Source organism: Rhipicephalus microplus, chromosome X (assembly GCF_043290135.1).
Source record: "Rhipicephalus microplus isolate Deutch F79 chromosome X, USDA_Rmic, whole genome shotgun sequence".
NCBI classification, from domain to species: Eukaryota; Metazoa; Arthropoda; class Arachnida; order Ixodida; family Ixodidae; genus Rhipicephalus; species Rhipicephalus microplus.
Window position 1 is genome coordinate 131,227,385 of NC_134710.1, and position 22,600 is coordinate 131,249,984.

The window sequence follows — 22,600 nt, forward strand, 5'->3', positions numbered from 1 at the left end:
GCAGCAGCGAGCACCGCCGCTGAAGTATGCAAGAACGCGACAAAAAGTCAGAATGAGCGTCACTGCGTAAAGGCGCCGAATGCACGATTGTGGCAAAACTATGATGTCTCAGTTTCAAGGCTCCCAACCAGTTTTTTTTTTATCTTCTATTCAGAAAACTTCTCTTACATTGTAATGGCCATGATTGATCGCAGGAGCGATTCACTATGCGTATTATACTGATAATTATCGTGCGTTATGAAAGCCCACGCTCCAGCTGAACGCTCACGTAGTAATTTTGCAAACACCGGTCCCTATTGAAACGATCCGTATGCGATGTCCAATAATTCCGTATGTTTCCGTAAGAATACATATGTTTTCTACATATTTTTCATATATTTCAGAAATTTTCTGACGGAAACATACGGAATTATTGAACATCGCATACGGATCGTTTCAATGGGGTGAATCAGGTTATCATGCTGCACCAGTTGACGCGCTTAAAAGTCAGCACTTAACTGAAAACGAACAGAGTGCTCAGCTTACCTGTCAAATCTCTTGAGCATATTCTGGGGTAGAACGGCATCACTGTTTTTGTATTTGTAGCATGGTGGAAATATAGTCAGAATGTATGCAGGCTGCTGAGCGATGTTGCTTCTCTCATTTCCCACGAAGTGAGCACTGCATATGCGCGTTGCATTCTTTTTCGGTTGTCACAACTCTCCGTCTGCGCTGTAGGAGGGCAAGAAAATATTGTACGTGAATACGCAAGGCACACAAGCTACCATTAATCGAGGGTAAGCGGTCGTGTTTACCTCGCTTGTCGGACAGCCGTGATCCACCTTTGTCTCCTTTCAGTCTGGTATTATTTCCAAGGAAATCGGTAGAACGTGATTGGAGGCACTTTCGCAGCAGTGTTCCGGTAGCTGATGTGGCATCCATAAACGCAGCAGTACGGCGACTTGTCTTTCCTTGGCCCCGTATTCGCGATCGCGCGACGAGGAGCCATGCTTCAGTGCGCCTTCAACGTGTCCACTTCACAGTCACCCCCCCCCCCCCCAACCTCTGTTCGCCGCCACCTACGACAGGTGACACTAGTGCGCGGCTTGAAACAGCAGAGCACGAGAGCCAGGAATGGTGACAACAGATATTGATAAAATAAATGCGAGAGCGTCAAGAAAATCTGACATCGGCAGCGTACCCGATAAATATCAGGGTCCCCATAGGAATCAAACCCAAGCATTGTGCGTGGAATTCAAGCATTCTACAACAGAGCTACGCCACGTCTCGGCACTGCTTTGAAAAAATAGCTTTACCGCGTGTAACGTTGTAAAAACGTCAATTGTAGTTGCGATGCTCGGGTTATCCAATTCCATGAACATTACATATGTACTCCTAGAATACGGCCGTCTTGTAGGGTTAACGTCAGTTGTACTTAATTGTCATCCACGGAATTTATGTAGCCGCGTCGAGTGTCATCATCTTCGTGAGCACAAACATCAGTTTACCGCTTCTCGTGTTGCTAATATTCCTGTTGCTGTTGGCATCGTTGTGCAATTGTAAACAACTGGTTAATCAAAACATGTGCGACTGTTCAACATATAACTGTGCGTACAACAATTATACATATATTTAACGTTATTTCACAACCTACCACTAAATTGCAAAAAATTACAACGCCTTCACCTTCCCTCCGCATGCTTCGCATAACGTCGATTTCCCAGGTACGGGGGATCTGCTGATTTTTTTTTTTGTATGTGTGTGAACATGATTGCAATCAATGACAAAAACAAAGGTATACTAAAGTGAAGCATGGTGAGTTTGCGCCATGAGGCTAATAGTAAGTAGATGTAATCTAATTTCCATTTTTTGGAACTGTTCTGCTTATCAACAAAGTAGCCATCGAGCGAGTTAATTATTTTTCGATTGCCACCATTTTGGGCAGACAAGCAATTGCGCTATAGTGAGCACTAGCTTTTGATCACAGGTCTAGTGAGCACTGTTGATCAGAGGAACGAATGGCACGCCATCGGCTTCTCGACTCGTACGTATAGGTCATTAGCACTATGTAGTGCGCGCACTTATTTGTGGTATTAATTATATACTCTCACGTATATATTGAATTTATAGCTTCTATATGTGTGTGCGCGTGTGTAAATAGCATGCCATATTTGTTTTGGGGCCGGAGAAGTGGGAGAAAGTGAGATAAATGTTTTATAACTTGTACTCAGCCAAAGCTTAATAACATTTTCAAGGTGAATTTAAAAACGTACTTTTGAATGAGGCTTCAAGGCATGTATTTACAATAGTCTTCACACATCAGAAAGAAGCCGTCTTGTAGACGGTCTACATAGTATACTCTTGATAAAATAGTACGAAGAACGCCTTTAGACAGCCTAAATATTATAGTCTTTATAGAGTAGTTAGAAGGAGGCCTTTAGATGGTCAACATATTATAGTCTTTATAAAATAGTAAGAAGGAGGCCTTTAGGCGGTATACATAATAAAGTTTTGTATAGGACAGTAATAAGGAGGCCTATAGATGGTCAAAATAATATAGTCTTACGAAAATAGTAAGAAGGAGGTCTTTAGACGGTCTGTTAGCTATTGTTATTAGAGCGCAAATGTTCATAGACGGTTACCAATGTTACTAGATGGTTACTAGGTGGTCTACTCAATGTTACTATAGCCATTTTTGTAAGGGTATACAGTTTATTTTTACTCTTACTACGGTCACATGTAGCATCCATGTGTTACACCTGCAGCATTTACATCAGTGCCCCAGAATAGGGTGCTGCCGTTGTCGACGCAAGCGAACTTTGCGGTGTTCTTGTGGGCGGGCTACTTTCCTGCCCCCTTGTTTGCTTTTGGCGTAGGCAGCTTGTCGGCGAGGTCACACTTTTTGGAGGCGGCGAGTTTTCATTCTGCTGACACCATATTTTCTCCCCCTTTCACGGTCTTTTACGACCTCTTCTTCCCTTCTTTTTAAGAGAGCGACGAGAGATGGTTCTATCTATTTGTCTTTCTATTCAAACTCTCTTTTTTTCTACTCTCTTTGTGCCTCTTCCTCGACAACCGTCACGAAGCGCTCTTTCTTGCGGAGCGTTACCTTGCCGGACTCCTCGGCACTGCGTCTCGGTGAAGTTGCGTGCATCGAAGGAGTTCTCTCTGAAGTTTTTTTAGATGTTCAAGAACCACTACCAGCTTTAGCCCAGTCGTCGGTTCTTCATCGATGTAAGCAACCATGCGTTCACATGCAACGCCTCGATATATGTCCTGCCTATCGTTGTCTTGCGCTACGGACTTGCTGCTGGGCTGATTGGTGAATCATTGCAAAGTTTTTTAAGCGCAAACACACGGTGTCAAATTTCTTGCGTTTTATGCTGCAAAAAAAAAAAACTGCGAGCTTTGCGCCAGCATGCCAGCGAGATCGTTCGTGGCTTGTTCGAAGAAAAAATTGGCAAATCATCTTTACGTTCTGCAGCTCATGCGGACGCTAATAAACGTCTGCGTGAGTTCTCGGGTGCGTGCCGGCTGCTCTGTCTGCCCCACATTTCACACACATGGCACATTTCCCCCACGCACACGCCCACATTTTGGCACCAAACAGCACTCACTCACAGCTATTTATTCATCGCACGAATAATTGAATCAAGTGACAAATGCGCACATTTTTTTTTCTCCCAGCCAATAAAAGCAATAAAATTATTTTTACCGGGAGACAAACACAGCGATGGTGCGCTTACACAGGGGTGCTTATCTTTCGCAGTGAAAACAGCCTTTAAAACATAACGTGCTGTTGTTCTTGTGTTTCTGCAAGAGTCTATTCAGGAACCAAACGCGTCTAGGTGTTTGGTGCCTGAATGTGTGGGTGTGTGCGTTAGTAAACGTGCCGTGTGTTCGCATTGAAAATCCTTTGAACTGTGTTGTGTGCTGTTTCATTTCAAGAGTTGCCCGAACCTCGTGAGCCTAAGCAGTTGAATGGATCTGGTTGGAGATTTAATATAGAATTAAGAATTTCGAAAGTGGGCGTGTGCATCCTGCTTCGCAGTGGTTCCACCAGTTAGTAGCTGCTCACCCGAAGGTCGCGGGTTCGATCCCGGCCGCGGCATTTCGATGGAGGCGATATATGCTGAGGGCCCGTATTCTGAAGGCGAGAAAATTGTAGAACAAGTTTCTCTGCTGAATATACGAACAACGCAACCTAAAAGTAGCTAGAATGTAACTACGGAAGCGAAGAAACAAGAAAAAAAAGAGCGCTGACTTTCAACAATGATTTAATAGCGGAGTGGTCTACATATATAGGCGCCCCGCCGCGGTGGTCCAGTGTCTAAGGTACTCGGCTGCTGACCCGCCGGTCGCGGGATCGATTATCGGCTGCAGCGGCTACATTTCCCATGAAGGCGAAAATGCTGTAGGACCGTGTGCTCAGATTCGGGTGCACGTTAAAGAACCCCAGGTGGTCGAAATTTCCGGAGCTTTCCACTACAGCATCTCTCATAATCATATGGTGGTTTTGGGACGCTAAACCCCACGTATCAATATCAATAAAACATATAGAGGCGAAAAAAGAAGATAATGGACATGCGTAGAAGGGTGTAGTATACAGCTACTGCGAAACAATGTCAGCAAAACTTTTATCTCTTGTTGAGTGAACAAAACATAGCTTAAAAATGATTGAGATACACAATATCTTTCTCATTGCTCTTTTCTTTTCTCGTTCCTTTGCTTCCGTAGTTACGTTGTAACTACTTTTAAGTTGCGCTGTTCGTATATTTAGTTATGTCCTACCAACTTGCCCAAGTTTCTACGCTTCACAAATTTCTGTGGACACACACATATCATCTACGAAAAAAACTCCGTCCAAGCACTCCGTAGCATGCCCACGTGGAAGGTTTCAGGAGAAAATGATGTGCGCGTGCTCGGCACCACGGACAGTATGGATGACGTCACTCACAATGCAACCATTGGCGCGCCTGTTTGGGTACGTAGCTAAGAATGACGTAACTGATAGAACAGCCAACGGAGACCGCTCGTGACACCGATGTCTCGTGGTTTTTTGTTTCTCCAAGCCATATGCAGTTTTCGCTGTAATGTAACTGATAATATAGCCTAGATCAATTTTAAAATTAATTTTAAAGTGCATGTCGCACTAATGCACGTGAAACACGCCTCTTGTTTTTGTGTAAACAACCAATTGTCCCCTGCGTCAGAATATTGTGTCGGCTGCCACTATCATTGCGAGCGCTTTGTTCGGTATGCAGTGTACACGTATCCCAAATGAGTACGGCCACTAGCGTGGGTTCGGTCTTCGCGGGCAAAGGGTCCGCTTTCACCGTCGCCTCGCGTGGCTAACGCCGCTGCACACACGCGTTCGGACAGCCAAGGCATTGAGCACAGCACGGCAAGTACACAGTACTGCTCTAAAACAAGGCGCAACACTTTATTGCTGGCACAGTACTGCTCTCAAACAAGTCGCAACACTTTATTGTCTGCGGCAACACCAAAAGCGCAGTACAGCGCTCGTTGCAACAGGCGGCAAACGAGGTTTATTCACGCCACGAGCGAAAAGTACAACACAAAGGGGGCCGCGAGAAGGTATCCGTGGGCAAAAGGATTCGCGGTGACACGCCGCTGAGGGAAACGGGCCCTCGCGACTATGCTGCGCACTCTCACGACCAGTGACAACACCGACCTCTCGCGTTGGCTTCGAGAGATACGGGTCGGCGTAGTACGACCATACACACAAAGTGGTTCTAAGAGAGAAAGGAAGAGAAAAGTGAGCCCCGTAACTGTCTGCTTCAGCGAGCGACACCTCAACAGTAGCTCACAGGGATGGGGGTGAGGAGGGATTAAAAGGGTAGGAATAAAGGTGTACAAAAGAGAAAGAGGCGTGAGGTTACGGTAAGCCAGAGAGAGCGACGACAAATCGAGAGGATAGGAGAGATAGGAAAGATGGAAACACGGCCACAGGAGTCCGAGGACGGTGCACCCCTTGCGAGAGTCCTTGTCGGCGTCAGAGTCGGTCAGAGCTGCGCTGTCGTCAAAGGTCGGCGTCAGGAGATGACGTAGGGTGAGCCCAGTCGGCCAGAGCTACGCTGACGTCGGAGATCGCGAGGGCACAACCGGTCGGCACGGAATCCAGCGAGCGAGTGTACGACCACGCGCGAACACACCCTGGCGCTCTTCAGCCTAGCGTTCGGAGGTGGCAACAAAATGTAAGCGTTCGCCGCGGGCGCAAGGCACCGTTGGCAAGTCCGAGCGAGATCCCAACAAAGGGAGCTGACAGACGGGAAATATGTGCGTGCTCATCCTTCGTTGTACGGAAAGTTTCCTGACTGAGTGCGTGACGTAGTATGTAGGTGTTCTGTGGTGTGACAGAACACCTACCAGAAAGTGACTCCCGACGCGCGAGCACGAAACGTCCCGGGAGACTCGAGCGCAGCGCCACAGTCGACTTCTGTGCCGGGTGAGAGGGTATAGCATCACTCTCGCTCTCTCAGCGCCAGCGGACCGCGGAGGAGGGGAAAGTCGTGCAATAGCGGTGAGCTAGCCCGAATTCCCACAAGTAGAAGGCTGATGTCCTTGTCTGGCCAGGGCATTCTTCAGAGGGTCACGCGTATTTACATCGCCTCAAAGGCAATACAGTTGCACACGGAAGCCTTCGTTGACAAGAGTTGTCAACGTAGTGCTCATGTGCGTGCGCTTTTGTGGGCTCACTTAGCCAGCTGTGTTTGCGCACGAAAACCACTCGGGATCCCGCCTCACTCGACCCTCTCTGCAACCAAGACTGCGGCTGGGTGCTGTAAAACCATCTCCAAATTAATAAGCGCCATGCGCTCGAGCAGAGGAGCTTTTCAGCCACGATGAGTGTGTCGTTAAGATATTTCAACAACAACAAAAAAAGAAGATAAAAAATTTTTGTGTCAGTGCTCATTTAATGAACACCGGATAGTCGAAATTTCCGGAGCCCTCCCAACAGCATCTCTTATATAGGCGTCGGCAGGGGGGAGCAAAAGGAGCCTATGCCCCCCTCCCAAACGGCACCAGCCCTCCCTCCTCCCACCCTCACTCACTTCCCCGAAGAACATTCTAAATTCTTCTGTGGGCATCGTTGACCAGGGACTTTCCAGAATGGTCCTTCAAATCACTATTTAAAACAAAAACAAAAAATCTGTTGAGGAACATTTCTACTGATCTTTCTTCTGTGAGAACGCAAGTAGCCAGGCACCAACAAAGACAGATTCAAATCATTTACCTGCGAAAACCTTTTCCCATGCAAATTCTGGCACTGGCATTCTTCCAATTCAAAACTAAAATTTTCTCTCCAGATGAATTTTTTTGACCTTGCATGAGTTACGCCTGGTTTTTTCGCTAGCGACATGGTGCTTTCCCGCTTCAGGTATTTTCACCTCGGTGAGGTAAGGCCCCTCCATCACGTGGAGGGGCTTCACATTAGCTTAACGAACAGCCTCAGCCACTTGGCCCTTCTACCTTCCGGAAGACCACGTGCTACGTTTTAAGACGTCATAGCCAAGCACCTAAACAGCATTCCATCAGGATATACGCCAGCTGCGAGAACGGCATGTCCTTTGTGGTGCCTCGACCAGCCGCAAGTACGTCTAGAAATTCCGGGAATCAAAAAGAAAAGCAGTCACTCCAGAGTAGCATTGAAGCAAGCAACACTGCTATTATTACATGAGTTGTACTTAGAACGAACGCAGATATACACTGATGGGTCCGTCTCATCCAGCAGCTCATCAGGTGCCGCTGTAATTCCGGCTGCAGAAATGACAATCAAGTTTAAGTTGTCACATATGACTACATCTACGGCATCAGAGCTTGCTGCTATAAGGGCTGCTTTACAATATCTCGTTCAAGAACGTCCAGGAAAATGGGTCATATTCTGTGATTCGAAGGCAGCGCTTCAGAGTTTGCAGTCTTCCATGCGTAGGAGGAGTCATGACCAACTGGTACAAGAAATAAGACATTGCCATTATGAAGCTCTAGCACGAAGGCATGATATTATATATCAATGGCTGCCTGGACATATCGGTATTACCGGAAATCTTTTAGCCAATGATGCAGCCCGCTCAGCCCATGAAGAAACCCGTGTAGTCCCGATTCCTCTATCAAGGAATGTTGCAGCAAGACAACTTTACCTGCTGGCTCGAGATCTCACACGCACGTTCTGGTCGTCTACCAGCTTCCAAAGGTGTCAATTTTATGAACTGGATCCATCGCTCAAGCTAAAGCTACCATCACAACTTTCCCGCTCCGATGCGACACTGTTATGCCGCCTTTGTTTGGGTGTTGCATTTACAAAGGTGTACTCCTTTCGCATTGGTATGGCAGACACTCCTACATGCGACTACTGCGGAGCTGAAGAGACCATCGAACACGTCCTGTGCAGCTGTGCTTGCTACGACACACAGCGATGCCAGCTCCGGATGGTTTTGAATCAACTTGACCCCGGACCATTTTGTGTGCAGAAGATACTAGGACCTTGGGCATCTGCCTCCGTTGCGCAGAAAGCAACTAAAGCACTGCTACTTTACCTTAAGTCAACAAACCTGAGCGACCGCCTGTAGACTGTGTGTGCTCCCCGAGTGTGCTCGTGATTGTGTGTACCTTCTCATCTTTCTGCAACCACTTTTCTCCCCTTTATCCCTTCCCCAGTGCAGGGTAGCAAACCGGATGTGCGTCTGGTTAACCTCCCTGCCTTTCCTTGCAACTTTATCTCTCTCTCTCTCTCTCTCTCTCTCAGCCACAGACCAGAGAAACAAAGTATTAAATGCGAAGCATTTCTTGGCGAACTTCAGTGACTTTGAGCGCATCTATCTATATATCTTCCCACAATCTCCCCACAATATGGGGACACAATCTCCCCAATGCTATTTACCGCGTGCTTACAGGAGGTTTTCAGAAGCCTAGATTGGGAACAGTTAGGGATAAGAGTTAATGGAGAGTACCTTAGTAACCTGCGCTTCGCCGATGACATTGCATTGCTGAGTAACTGAGGGGACGAATTGCAACTCATGATTACGGAGTTAGACAAGGAGAGCAGAAAGGTGGGTCTTAAAATGAATCTGCAGAAAACGAAAGTAATGTACAACAACCTCGCAAAAGAGCAGCGCTTCGAAATAGGTAATAGTGCACTTCAAGTTGTAAAAGACTATGTCTACTTAGGGCAGGTAATAACTGCGGAGCCAAACCACGAGATTGAAGTAACTAGAAGAATAAGAATGGGGTGGAGCACATTTGGCAAGCACTCTCGCATTATGACAGGTAGATTGCCACTATCCCTCAAGAGGAAGGTATAAAACAGCTGTATCTTGCCGGTACTTAGCTACGGAGAAGAAACCTGGATACTTACAAAAAGGGTTCAGCTTAAATTGAGGACGACGCAGCGAGCAATGAAAAAGAAAAATGGTAGGTGTAACCTTAAGAGACAAGAAGTGAGAGGTGAGTGGATTAGGGAACAAACGGGGGTTAAGGATATCATAGCTGAAATCAAAAAGAAGAAATGGACATGGGCCGGGCATGTAGCGCGTAGACAGGATAACCGCTGGTCGTTAAGGGTAACTGACTGGATTCCCAGAGAAGGCAAGCGGGTTAGGCGGAGACAGAAGGTTAGGTGGGCAGATGAGATTAAGAAGTTTGCGGGTATAAATTGGCAGCAGCAAGCACAGGACTGGGTTAACTGGTGGAACATGGGAGAGGCCTTAGTCCTGCAGTGGACGTAGTCAGGCTGATGATGATGATGATGATGATGAAGAAGATGATGATCTATCTATCTATCTATCTATCTATCTATCTATCTATCTATCTATCTATCTATCTATCTATCTATCTATCTATCTATCTACCTATCTATCTATCTATCTATCTATCTGCCTACGACTTTTAGCTCTTGGCTGTTTCGATTATCGGATCTTCACCAAAATTGGTATGGCATAACATGACTGTATGACGAACATAAGTGGCTATACTTTCTACCAGAAGTTCCGTGCAGCAGAGTCAAGGCTACACGACCCTCGAACGCACGTTGTTGCGAAGCGAGATGTAGCGCCCCATATACGTAGCCCGTTGTTTGTCCTCGTGACTTTTGCAAGCTTCTCATCGGAGGATTTTTACTTGAAGGCTTCTCTGCATGTTGTAGCTGTGATTTGTATGACGATTTTGTCGCATTTTCTGTAGAAAACAATTTTTCTATCTCCACGATACTGAAGAAAGAGTTAATTCTTGCTTGTACGTGTCATAACATCCAAATGACGAAAGAAATAACGCAGTTGTGGCTCGTATGTGTTATGTTTTTATTTATAAAGTATGAAGGATTGGTATGACACTGACACTGCCTAAACTTTTATGAGTAGTCCGCACAGCCCGACCGTTCACAGCGCCGCGGAGGACCCAGTTTTGGGTTGTGATTAGTCCGCGGTGGCAGATTTGGTCCCTCCTTTCAAAATGGTGGCGCCTGGTTCACCTGTGCGATATCGTTCCCGGATAAGCTTTTACGATAATGGAGCGAAACAGTTGCTCTAAATGTGTTCGGGACACTGCGTAAGGAGGGCGGTAGAAATGCAAGCATGATTTCTCTCATTAAGAGAACGGCTGCGTTCACCAACGTTAGCGAGCGTGCGCTGTATACAAGTGGGTAGCGGAGCACGATAAGCACGGCGAGGCACCGGGAATAGAGCCATCACTTCGAATCGAAGGCGAGCGGAACTTCACATGCCCATAGGCATGCGTATACGAAATCTGATGAAGCGTGGTGCTTTCATATTCAATTTGGCTAGTGCGGCGCTTTCCACCGAAACATGATCCACTGAACCCCATCTCTCAACTGTATACGTGCAAGTATCTCGAAGACGAGCACTTTTGCGGTGCCGAGGAGAATATTTAACCACTTTCACAGTAACAGCTCATCTCACTGTGCAGTTGCACAGTGTCCCGAGACGCTCTTGCCGCTTTCGCTGCAGCGAACGTCGCTAGCAGACGACAGGGCGTGGAAGGATACACGTAGATGTGCTTGCCCTCCTGATTGGTTGAGAAGGCCTGTAGCTTCCACAGGGCTGCACGGAACTCCTGGAACAGAGTATAGTCATAACATGAAAATCATGACATGTATGCCATGACTCATGAATGTCATGATTTACATGTCATGGTCTTGCTGCTCTTGCGGTGATTTCGTTCACATGAAATTGTGAGAGTATAGGACGAGAGAGAATGTGGCGAGATGACCAGTTATTTGTCGCATAACCGTTTCGCTAGCTTCACATATACCAAATTCGGTATTACGTGATGCGAATGGACGACGAAGGTAAATGACACGTCCAAGCATAGTAATCGTGAAATGCGTGCCATGGAAAACATGTCTACATGCTACGCTCATAGAGCACTCGCGGCCATTTCGCTATATTCACGTATATCAAATTTGGTGTTACGTGACGTGAATAGATGACGAAGATATATGACTCGTGCAAATATGATAATCATGACATGCATGCCATGTAAGAACATGACTATATACTATGCTCATGATGCGCTCGTGGCCGTTTCACTAGCTCCACATATACCAAAGTTGGTGTTACGTGACGTGAATGGACGATGAAGATAAATGACACGTTCAAACATGATAATCATGACATTCGTGTCAAGAAAAACATTACTACAAGCTACACGCATAGCGCGCTCGCGTCCGTTTCGCTAGCTTCACATATAACGAATTTGGTGTTACGTGACATGAATGAATGACGAAGGTATATAAGTCGTGCAAACATGATGATCATAACATGCGTGTCATCTAAGAACATGACTACATACCATGCTTATGATGCGCTCGCGGCCGTTTCGCTATAGCTTCACACATACCAAAGTTGGTATTACGTGATGCCAATAGACGACGAAGGTAAATGACACGCGCAAACATGATAATCATGATATGGAAGTCATCTACGGCATAATTTACGCCCGTCTCGGAATGTTGTGCTGATTTTAAAGTGACATATCAACCTTCCAAGTTCGTACTTCACATATCATAACTGTACGTGCGATCCGTCTTGTTTTTTTTTTTACCACTTAGCAGTCGACGTTCCCGTTCCTTTCTTTAATTTGAGGGTCTTACTCTCTCACCAAGAAGCTTAGCAGTGTTGTCACTCTGCTTGTGTGCAGCTTCTAAACAGCAAAAATATGGAAAAAGCACAAATATACGTGGGGCCCCAACGGCTAGGGGTTCCCGGCCCTTAAAACTCTACCATAACCTTGTTTATATGACATTCTTGTAAACATTTCGGAGCGCACAAAATAGACGAAAAAACAAAAGGCGAGAAAAGAAACGGGCGCTTTTTTTCCATTGTGTGCGCGCCGAATTGTTTCCAAGAATGTCCTGAAACCGACTCGCCCAACTTTCCCTACTATCACGTGTGTACATGAATGCGACTAGTGGTGCATCGCATCTACGTGCATGAGTTTGCTGAACCAACTCGCCCAGAAAATTTTTACACGGAAGTATATGCGCCGGGAAGCCGTATCGTACTAACGCGCCAGACGGGATGGAATTCGAGGGATAATTGAACTCGCGGGCCCTGAATCAAGGGGAGAGTAATGACGGCCCTTCTTCATGGCTGCTTCGAGTATGTTGAAGATCTTTAATTTTGTCCAAATCGTCCCAGCTAGAGTCTCTAGCTGACACTTGCCCTTCTGAAGCAATTGGTTGGGCGATTTGGTCACCTGCATGACGTTCCCGTTAAAGGGACGATGACCAAACTCGTACTGCCCCTTGCTGGACCGGATACACCGATAACAAAGACGACAGAAGAGAGTCATTCCAACAACGAAGGACAAAACATCCTCAGCTACCTAACCCAGTATTCTTTACAACACAGTTCTAAAGAATAAAATGAACTTTTGCTGTCATTCAGAAATCTCAGCGTCATCAAATTATCGATAAAGAACTCTTTTAAACACAGTAACGTCTTATCTTCTGCGAGCACACCCTCCAACGTGGCAGCTAGGGGGGGGGGGGGGGCTTGAGAGAAATGGCGTCTCGCGTTTTGTTGCATTCAGTAAAGACGGTTTATGAGGCAAGACATTCGTACAGTAACGTTTACAACACAGTGGTGTTTCTCGTGCACTTGCACTAGACTATTTGGAGGGGTGAACGTGCCCAGAACAAGGAAACCAGTCTGTGAATGAGAAAATCCGTGTGGAAAACGTTTTTCAAAAAAGCCAAAAAACTTGCAGAATTCTGCGAAGTGTTAGCTTTCAAAAGCTCTTCTCTAATATTTTCTCCACTCACGGCTACAATGTGTACCCGCCATGTGTAGCCGTCACGGTGAGAAAAAAAAGCCAGCTTTTCGGCAAAGGGGAAGTAATGAACGCGCTAGAAACAAATTGGAAGGTCACGCTAAGAATGGCAAGCAGATAGAAACATGTCATTTGAGCGTTTTTCACGCACAAATGACGCACGGAACGTAATCACAGGTACAAATGAACGCGAATAACTTATGACAAACTGTACAGAACCTGCAAAACCGCTAGGTGTCTCACGAAGCTTTCTTGGTGGCTATACTCGTGCGTATGTTGTCAAGTGCAGTGCGTGACTGTGCCAGGGACGATTACACAAAATCACTTTCACCGAAAAGGTGAAGCAATGAATGTGATCGCGACAAATCGCAACGTTATACGAAGGGAGGCTGGCAGCAGATCCGATCTCACGTAACTCTACAAAACGCTGGTGTAAGAAAACACGGCCTCTCCAGGTATACTCCTGCATGGTTTTTTCGAGTTGAGAACCCAGCCTGTAGAAGCTCCCGTCTGCTGTGAGGGCACAATGTGCGCGCTCCGCAGAAAGAGGAGGTTGACGCATCCTTATATATATATATATATATATATATATATATATATATATATATATATATATATATATATATATATATATATATATATATATATATATATATATATATATATATATATATATATATATGTATATATATATATATATATATATATATATATATATATATATATATATATATATATATATATATATATATATATATATATATATATATATATATATATATATATATATATATATATATATTGAAGGTATGGGATATGGCACAACGGGAGCGTTGTCAACAAGGATAAATATATTTATTTCCCACCAGTTTCGGGAGGGGTCCTCCCTTCATCGGGGGATGAGTTATACTAACATGAACTTCCAAACTTCGTTGCTGCCGCGTCCCTCTCGCCTTGAAAAATGTTTGCGAGAGTGACAGAGAACTAAAAAAAAGAAAGAAAGGAAAAAAGAGAAGAAAAAAGACGAAAAGAAAAAAAGGAAAAAAGAAAAAAGGAAAGTAAAAAAAGAGTAAGAACCACTGTCAACACTGAGAACCAAACCAAATGTCCGTATACGTCCACATCCGGATCTTATCTCGTGCTGGTCAGTTCTCTACGTGTGTCGGGCCACCCAAGATTGTCGCCGCGGTGGCGGGAGAGGTCTGTGACGGCGTGCGTAAGGAAAGGGTTTCCACTCAATGGTCGGTCGGCTCTTTACCTTTCATCTTCGTCCGGTTCCCTTCAATGATCATCAAGTGGTAGGCGAACATAAACACTTTGTATGTGCATGTGAAAAAAAGAAAAAAAGGAAAAAAACAAGAAAGGACGGTGTACACGTACGAGTCAGTCAGAAAAAAGCATGGTCTCCAGCTATCAATCTTTGTCACCAATTTACTCCTGGCTTACTTCTCAGAGGCAGGAGAGTCTTCCAGGGTCCTCGTTGATGCCCGCTACTAATGTTCAAAATTTGAAAATAAAATATGCCTCACACTGTTCGCGCTCGTGCCTGCTTGAGAAACCGGACTGCAAAAGAGTTGCGCTGATACTTTCAAAATTGTGGTTTGGCAAGCGCAGATATCTACATAAAGGTAGCTTCGGCAGTGGAGTGGCGTGGTACCGGTGATTATTGAACCGCAGCCGAAATGGCGTGTCTGTTTGGCCGATATATATCGTTGTTCGCAGATGTTGCAATGTAGCATGTATATTACGTTACTGGAGTCACAATTAAGGCTTTCAGTTATGCAGAATTTGAAATCCGAGAAGTTCGCTTTAAATTCACGTGTTGTGGCCATCTATGGGCATACCTTGCATCGAGCTTTTCCGAAGGAATGGCACCCTGATTGAATTTTGTGGGTGTTTGTTTTTGCTCTGACAAGAATGTCCTTCAGATTTTTACCCTGCGGTACACCACGTGAGGTGGCTTCACGAAAATAGAAGTGAGTCATTTGCTTTGCCAGTTGTGTTGAAATGGCGGGAAAGTATGTTGTTGATTCGTGGCGCTGATGAGGAGTAAGTTAGTACAAGGTTCGTTTGGGAAGTCGCTTTAGATACTCTGTTTGGTCCCTTAATTGTATCATTCCTGTTCACGTTGCGAGCACGTAGTATGGCATCGACAATAATGTCTTCCGGATAATTTTGTTTCAATAAGGAATGCTTTAGGTGTTCTGCGTGACTGTCAAATTCCCGCATATCGGTGCATATTCTTCGGTGCCGGTAGGCCTGAGAATATGGAATACCCATTTTGCAATACTTTGGGTGGCTGCTGTTGAAATGTAGGTACATTTGACGGTCTGTAGGCTTTTTTCAAAGGTTTGTTGCCAAGCGGTCATTTTTGACCGTGACAGTGACGTCCAAGAAGTTAACGCTAGTTTTGGAAATTATGTGCGTGAATTTAATTGACCGGTGACACTTGTTAAAATCATCTATGAAGCGGAAACGGCTTCCCTCATCGTGGTTCCATATCATAAAAATATCGTCTAAGTATCTTCTGTAGTAGAAAGGTTTCAAGGTGCGTCCCTCAATTAATGGGATTTCAAGTGAAGTCATAAAGGTGCTCGCGAAGTTTGGGGCCATTTTCATGCCCATTGCAGTGCCACTGACATGAAGGAAATGCTTGCCAATTGTCACAGAACGAGCGCTAAAAAAGAGCGCGCCGCCAAATTCTTGCGACAACGGGCGGGAGAAACGCCGCGAGGTCAAAAGAAAAAAAAGACAGTAAACGTCCAAGGCTCCCCGGGCGCGCGCTCTCCCCGCGGAAGCGTGGCGTCGCAGACGAACCTCCTCACCCCGCATCGGCGGCCCAGCAAGCCCGCGATTTTTCTAGAACGAACGGGGCGGGGTCATACCGAGTTGAATCATCCTCCGGGGAGGGCAGTCGAACCGTCTCGCACCTCTCCCCAGCTTTCGCTGCGTATCGCGCCGACGAAATGAGGAGAACCGTCTGGAATGTCGCGCGCAAGGTATTATTTAACCGAGCAGCTGAGATGAGAGATCAGGAGGAGACGGAAGTTAGCGCCAGAGCGCGTAGGGTATACCTACGTGTAGTCGGCGAAGGTTTCGTCCGTAGAGACCAAGCAGGAGATGAAGAGGATTTCCACCTGAGGGGTGAAGGCTCGGGCTACAGGCAAGAGCGTGTGTTTACCGCTATTGAGCGAGGACGCGTGGCAACAGCTGCGGGTGTGAAGCCGACGTGTTCCGGCGAAGAAGTTGAAGTTTGAAGAGTGGCCAATTGAAGACGGGAGGTTTCCTGGAAGAGAAACTTCGAGGGCTGTGGAACGACAACAACGCGGGACTTTGAGTGAGTGATTCTCGGAAGATTATCATTCAGACTTTTGTTCCAAGGACTTTGGACTGAATAGGTTTTATATCTCTTTAGTCTTTAAGTGTCTTGGTTGTTCAATGCATGCGACTGCATTGTAGCGCGTATTGTTGTCTGTGTCCGTGGTTTCAAGTGCGGTTGATTGTAATGTGTAGTACGTCGTTTGTTTGGTGACGTATTGTATGTAACTATTGTGGAGTGTGCATTTTTGTGTATTGTTTTCGATCTGCCATTATTGAGAATATAATTTGTTTGTTTATCAACTCTCGGCTCCGACTTGTTCTTTGGGCCACAGCCGGCGTCCACTGGCGCGCCAAAAAGGACCACTTCTAAATTGTCCACGCTTTCGTGGTGCGGTTCGGGGGGCAGATACTTCGGCCCTTGGAATTAGCCCGGCGATCGCCTCCCTAATTAACGGGACCTGTGTGACAATTAATCTGGCGTCCGCGACAGGACCTTTTGGTGCACAGTGTGTCCAAGGTAGTGAGAAAGAGCCTCGAGTTGTTGATAGTGCTATCGGAACGATTTTGTGTGTTGTTCAGTGTTCTCGTTAACGAGTGCAGGGGAGTGTTCCGGTAGACTGATTTAGGCAGATACTTTTTGCACGCGGCAAGGCCTTATTTGTGAGATACAATGGATCTCGAAAAGCTAGTTGCTCTTGGTGAGAAGATGGGTCTTTCCGGCGCCGAACTACGGAAGTGGGTAAGCCAGAAGGAGAAAGAGGCGGTGGAGAGAGAGAGGTTGGCAGCGGAGAGAGCCAAGGAAGAAAAAGCCGCTGAGTTAGAACGAGAGAAGTTGGCAGCTGAAAGGACGAGAGAAGAAAGAGAAGCAAAGGAGCGACAGCTGAAAGAAGAAAGAGAGGCAAAAGAGCGACAGCTGAAGGAAGAAAGAGAGCAGCAATTGAAGTTGGAGCTGGAGAGAGAAAAGTTGGCAGCCGAAAGGGCGAGAGAAGAAAGAGAAGCGGAGATGGCTGAAAGGGAACGGCAGCGGCAGCACGAGATGGAACTCGAGCGGCTCCATTTGCAACAGCGAAGCGAAACTCCCGTTCAAGCTAGAGTTGAAAGCAGCGAACGGGAAGATCACGGCTTCCGCTTGAACCCAAGCAAGCTGCTCGTAGCGTTTGATGAAAGGAAGGACGACCTTGACGCGTACCTTCACCGATTTGAGACGATTGCGAAGAGCCAGAATTGGCCGGAACATCAATGGGCAACTGCTTTGAGTACTTGCTTGAGTGGTGAAGCGCTCAGTGTGTACGGTAGGCTGACGCCGACCGATGCAGCCAACTATGCAAAGGTGAAAGCTGCTTTGCTGAAGCGATTTAGATTTACTGTGGAAGGATTCCGGGACAGATTTCGGACAGGAAAGCCAGCTGAGGGGGAGACGGCTACGCAGTATGCCGCCCGACTTTGCCATTATTTCGACAGATGGATTGAACTTTCAGGGACAGCACAGGAGTACGATGAACTTAGAGAGCTCCTAATTAGAGAACAATTTCTTACTAGTTGCCACCCGAGCCTGCCGCTGTACTTGAAAGAGAGGAAGGCTGAGTCACTTGAAGGAATGCTTGAATTGGCTGACCAATTCTTGGAAGCGCAAGGTGGCACTAATTTGGCCAAGGTCAAGAAGGATTGTCCCGATGATTCGAAGAAATTGGCTCCCGAAGAAAAGAAGCGTGCACCAGAGAGCATTCCGCGATGTTTTCTGTGCAACCGAGTGGGTCATCGCGCGAAAAACTGTCGAACGATCTTTACGAGCCCTACGGCAGTAAAATGTTTCAAGTGTGGTCAGACTGGGCACAAAGCAGACGCTTGTCGGAACGGAGTTAGTCAAACTCACCAGGTATCTTGTGTGCAAGCGGCACCGAAATCTGACAACAATGCCGTCACCGATGGATTCGTAGAGTTGAAGAATGGGGAGAAAATTCCTATTGTGGGTGCTGTAATGTCAAAACAGCCAACCGGTGTTACGAAAGGAATGCCAACGCTGCCTGGAAAAGTTGCGGGCAAAAAGATTACGGTGTTAAGAGATACCGGCAGCTCCACTGTTATCGTGCGGAAAAATTTGGTACGGGAAAGTGAGTTGACAGGCAGAACGAAGCCGGTTTGCCTAATTGACCGTACGGTTCGGATGCTTCCCGAAGCAGAAATTGAGGTTGAAACCCCGTACTTCAGCGGGAAGGTTACTGCTTTATGCATGACGACCCACCTGTATGACCTTGTCATCGGAAACATCGACGGGGCGCGAGGGCCAAGTGATCCAGAATGTTTGGGAGAAGACCCGAAGATAGAGCCCTCGCCAACACAGCGGCCGCGAGATACAGCGGAGGAACATCCCGTGACGAATCTCACTAGAGCCCAAGGTGAAGCTGCGGCGCAAGAGACAGCGAAGGAAAAGACGATCGTGTCGAATCAGTTCACGGGCCGAGCAACTGGACTTACGTCGGCACGACCTCTACCGACCGACAGTGTAAAGGAGACGGAGTTGGCCAGCCGGGCAAAATGTAGAGGTATGATCAAGCGGGTAAATAAATAGACAGGACCCGTCGAATGTAATGACGCGTTAACGGTGTCGGAAGAGACAGCGATGGCTGAGACGACGCCTCAGATATTGTCGTTGGAAAGGGCTCGCCGAAAAAGAACGTGGAAACACAAGAGGAGATCGAGCGAGCACTGCAAAAAGGGGCGCAAGCGCTGCTCGAAGTACTCAGGATAAGTGCTGAGGTCGAATCAGAATGTGTTGGGCAGTGCTGAGTGCCATACGTTGTGTTAATGTTGTGTTATCCTGTGTCACAAGTGTCGAAGTGTTGTGCTGTGATGTGATGTATAGTATTGTACCATTGTTGCAATGAGAGAACTTTGTACATTTGTATTGTTGGGAATGTGTGCTGGAGTGTTGTACTCATGCGCTTGTGGTTGTGTTTTCACGTGTTGTGTAATTGAATTACAATGTCCAATCGTATTGAGTGATATATTGTGAATGTGAAGTGTCATGAGCGACGGATTGTGTTACAGTCTGTGAGAATGTGTGGTGACTGTTCGCGCTGGTTTGTGTGGTTTTGAATATTATGAGATAATATTCTTAAAGTGGGGGGCAGTGTCACAGAACGAGCGCTAAAAAAGAGCGCGCCGCCAAATTCTTGCGACAACGGGCGGGAGAAACGCCGCGAGGTCAAAAGAAAAAAAAAGAAAGTAAACGTCCAAGGCTCCCCGGGCGCGCGCTCTCCCCGCGGAAGCGTGGCGTCGCAGACGAACCTCCTCACCCCGCATCGGCGGCCCAGCAAGCCCGCGATTTTTCTAGAACGAACGGGGCGGGGTCATACCGAGTTGAATCATCCTCCGGGGAGGGCAGTCGAACCGTCTCGCACCTCTCCCCAGCTTTCGCTGCGTATCGCGCCGACGAAATGAGGAGAACCGTCTGGAATGTCGCGCGCAAGGTATTTAACCGAGCAGCTGAGATGAGAGATCAGGAGGAGACGGAAGTTAGCGCCAGAGCGCGTAGGGTATACCGCCGTGTAGTCGGCGAAGGTTTCGTCCGTAGAGACCAAGCAGGAGATGAAGAGGATTTCCACCTGAGGGGTGAAGGCTCGGGCTACAGGCAAGAGCGTGTGTTTACCGCTATTGAGCGAGGACGCGTGGCAACAGCTGCGGGTGTGAAGCCGACGTGTTCCGGCGAAGAAGTTGAAGTTTGAAGAGTGGCCAATTGAAGACGGGAGGTTTCCTGGAAGAGAAACTTCGAGGGCTGCGGAACGACAAAAACGCTGGACTTTGAGTGAGTGATTCTCGGAAGAGTATCATCTAGACTTTGGTTCCAAGAACTTTGGACTGAATAGGTTTTCTACCTCTCTAGTCTTCAAGTGTCTTGGTTGTTCAATGCATGCGACTGCATTGTAGTGCGTATTGTTGTCCGTGTCCGTTGTTTCAAGTGTGGCTGATTGTATTGTGTAGTACGTTGATTGATTGGTTTGATTGGTGACATATTGTATGCAACTATTGTGGAGTGTGCATTTTTGTGTATTATTTTCGATCTGCCATTATTGAGAATATAATTTGTTTGTTTATCAACTCTCGGCTCTGACTTGTTCTTTGGGCCACAGCCGGCGTCCGCTGGCGCGCCAAAAAGGACCACTTCTAAATTGTCCACGCTTTCGTGGTGCGGTTCGGGGGGCCGATACTTCGGCTCTTTGAATTAGCCCGGCGATCGCCTCCCTAATTAACGGGACCGGTGTGACACCAATAAACTCAAAATGGTTACAATTTAGTACAAGTTCAAGAAGTGTAAACAGTACCTCGCCACTTACACTAGCTGATGAGTCAGATTTTACATATTCAGAAACCATAGCCGCTATTCCGTCATGGTGGGGTATATTGGTGTACAGTGAGCAGACGTCCATGGTCACCAGAAAACTACCGCCTGGGATGTCGAGACATAAAGTTTCGCAGATGAAGTAATTTGTGTCCTTTACTAAAGGTAACAGGAAAAATTTAGGGGGATGTTTTTTTATTGCGGAATTGATGAATTCTGATATATCTTCTGTTGATGTGCTGTTACTACATACTATCGGACGTCCCGGATTGCCTGCCTTGTGTATTTTGGGGAGCAAATAGAACCGACCGCGAACAGAATGGGCTGGTAATATTGCTTTTAACATTTTGCCGGTAATTTTCTCGTCCCGGCGGAGATTATTTAGGGTTACTTTTATCTCCCTTTCAGATTCGGGAGTTGGGTTCGTTGGAAGTTATTTGTAGAATTTAGTGTCAGTTGTCGTTCCCCTTCCTTTAAGTATTCCGATGTGTTTAAAATTACTATGCAGCCCTATTTATCAGCCGGTTTGATGGTAATTTCAGTGTTTTTTTTTGTAGTTCATCGAGTACCCTTCGTTGACTGACACAACTGACACAAAATTCTACAAAAAACTTCCAACGGACCCGACTCCCGAATTTGAAAGGGAGATAAAAGAAACCCTAAATAATCTCCACCGGGACGAGAAAATTACCGGCAAAATGTTAAAAGCAATGTTACCGGCCCATTCTGTTCCTGGTCGATTCTATTTGCTCCCCAAAATACACAAGGCAGGCAATCCAGGACGTCCGATAGTATCCAGTAACAGCGCATCAACAGAAGATATATCAGAATTCATCAATTCCTTAATAAAAAACATCCCCCCAAATTTTCCCTATTACCTAAAGGACACAAACCACTTCATCGGCGAAACTTCAAGTCTCGACATCCCAGGCCGTAGTTTTCTGGTGACCATGGACGTCTGCTAACTGTACACTAACATACCCTACCATGACGGAATAGCGGCTATGGTTTCTGAATATGTAAAATATGACTCATCAACTATTGTATGTGGCGAGGTACTGTTTACAATTATTGAACTTGTTCTAAATTATAACCATTTTGAATTCAATGGCAAGCATTCCCTTCAGGTCAGTGGCACCGCAATGGGCACGAAAATGGCCCCAAACTTCGCGAGCACCTTTATGGCTTCACTTGAAATCCTATTCATTGAGGGACGCACCTTGAAACTTTTCTACTACAGAAGATACTTAGACGATATTTTTGTGATATGGAACCACGATGAGGGAAGTCTTTTCCGCTTCATAGAGGATTTTAACAAGTGCCACCCGTCAATTAAATTCACGCACAAAATTTTCAAAAGTAGCATTAACTTCTTGGACATCACTGTCACAGTCAAAAATGACTGCTTGTCAACAAACCTTTACAAAAAGCCTACAGACCGTCAAATGCACCTACATTTCAACAGCAGCCACCCAAAGCATTGCAAAACGAGTATTCCATATTCTCAGGCCTACCGGTACGGAAGAATATGCACCGATATGCGGGAATTTGACAGACACGCAGAACACCTAAAGCATTTCTTATTGAAACAAAATTTTCCGGAAGACATTATGGACGATGCCATACTACGTGGTCGCAACGTGAACAGGAAGT